Source organism: Pinus tabuliformis, chromosome 1_1 (assembly GCF_031772625.1).
Source record: "Pinus tabuliformis cultivar Carrire ecotype Pingquan chromosome 1_1, CPIR1, whole genome shotgun sequence".
NCBI lineage: Eukaryota > Viridiplantae > Streptophyta > Pinopsida > Pinales > Pinaceae > Pinus > Pinus tabuliformis.
The window spans coordinates 577,140,343-577,142,431 of record NC_142297.1 but is presented as its reverse complement, the minus strand read 5'-3'; the positions used below and the strand labels follow the sequence as shown (position 1 = coordinate 577,142,431).

Sequence of the window (2,089 nt, the reverse complement as noted above, 5' to 3'; positions counted from 1 at the left end):
TCCAATCCGACTCAGGTAGCCTGCTAGTGGGTACTTACTCCCGAACTGATTTAAAATTTAAAATTTAAACACATATAAATTATTAAGATATATATGTTTGTCTATCTATATATAAAATAATACTTTTAAATTTATTACATGCCCGTAATTATGATAGTTTTAGATATTATTAGCAAGTTAATAATAACGTGTATATTTTGAAATAGCATGTATTTGACAGTTAAAAAGGTCAAAACTGCATAATGACGACAATTCCAACCCCTGACTTATCACTTAACTCTTGTGAAAATGAGTATTATACTATTAAATTATTAATACGACAAGCGTTTTTAGTATTTAATGGGATGTTCAATAGGATGAAGTTCATCCTGGCAATCAGTAATGGGGATGTCACAACGCGCTGATGTCATCATTTCTAAATAGATAAAAAACAATAATTAACGAATTCGAAAACGGACTAAAACTTTCCGGGTAATAGGTTGAAGACAGTCATATAAATGTGAAGCAGTGAGATAATAATTAAATTAAATCTACGGTAGGGATAAAATTCATAGTAACCGTTTCCCACCTCTGTACGTATGGTGCTTTATTATTACTCAACTATAATGGGCACACTATCAACTAATACTGATATTACAACTTTTTATTATAATGTTTCTACGCGCTCTGTTTGCATCGGAGTCTAAGTTAATACAGACAGTCAGCAATACAGATGACAGTACAACCATAATGGGAGGGGTTCCAACAGCAGTGAGATCATGTGCTCTGCACACTGTGATTCCAAACCTTTCAGACATATCCAGTTCCTGTCCATTCATCTTATCGGGCAGTGTCTAATCAAAACAGTGCAATAGCTATGCCAATGGAAACTCAACAAGAAGCATTCCCAGCCGCTCTCCCAGGCATCCTCTCCTCCCTGCTCCGAACGGAATCCGCTCACAGTTATGAACTTTTTCATCTGGCGAGCAGCCATTCATGAATCTCTCAAGCACAAACATTTCAGAATCCTCCCATGACGTTGGGTTCCTTCCGATTGCCCAAAGATTCACCAAAACACGAGTGTTCTTGGGAATTTCATACCCCAACACATTGCAAGCTTCCACAGATAAGTGGGAAATGGCAAGGGGTGCCGCCGCGTGGAGTCTAAGAGTTTCTTTCACCACAGCTTGTAAGTTAGGGAGGGAGCGGAGATCAGATTCACGCACCATTCGGCTCTTTCCAACTACACGTTCTAGTTTGCCCTGAACCTTCTTCAACACTAGCGGGTTCCTCAACAATTCGGACACTGCCCACTCCATGGTTGTGGATGACGTGTCCGTTCCTGTGGCCAACATATCCTGACATCATCATTATCATTAAGACATCAATACAATATCAAAGGATCATAATCACTGCAACACTATATCATAATCACTATACTGCATCATATTTACTTATTTAAAAGCTACCATTCAGATACAATACGTGCAATTTTTACATACATATAGGATGGCCTTTATATTATCTCGTGTAATTTGTGGCTCCATATCTTTATCTGGAGAAGCTGCAAGCAAAACATCCACCATATCTCGTTCGACGTTGGGGTCATTCTGGGCAACGTGTTCCTCTATTACTTTCTATAGGAACTCGTCTTGTATGCCATGTATTTCCTTGAAGCGTCGGTTAACACCTTACAGATCCATCAAGCCCGCATATGGTATATCATATCCAACATTAAAGGCATCGGCTACCACAAAACTTTCCTTCATCATCGAGTTGATTCCTTTACCGCCAATAGAGTCTTGGTTGTTGGGAATTTCTGATAATTCCAGAACAGATAAACAGAGAATAATGCTCTGTTTTTTAACGTAGGAAACAGAGTTTTTTACACACAAACAAAAAAAAACTTTGTATTCATTAATGAAATTGGCTGTTACAAAAACGATATTCCTCTAACAGAGGGATTACAGTAGGAATGCTTTAGATGCAGTTCCAAAAAAAAAAACTTCACTGTCTCTTCTGAAAATTTTACACACTGTTGTCTTTGCACTGTTGTGCATTACCAAAAAAAAAACAATACTCTGTCTCAGCTTAAAAAAAATTTACACTG

At 37.7% G+C, this 2,089-nt stretch overlaps 1 pseudogene; it reads right to left on the bottom strand.

Annotated features, from left to right (window-relative positions):
- Nucleotides 1-854: 854 nt before the first annotated feature.
- On the bottom strand, nt 855-1,565 carry LOC149214549 (cytochrome P450 71AU50 pseudogene; annotated as a pseudogene).
- Nucleotides 1,566-2,089: the final 524 nt, after the last annotated feature.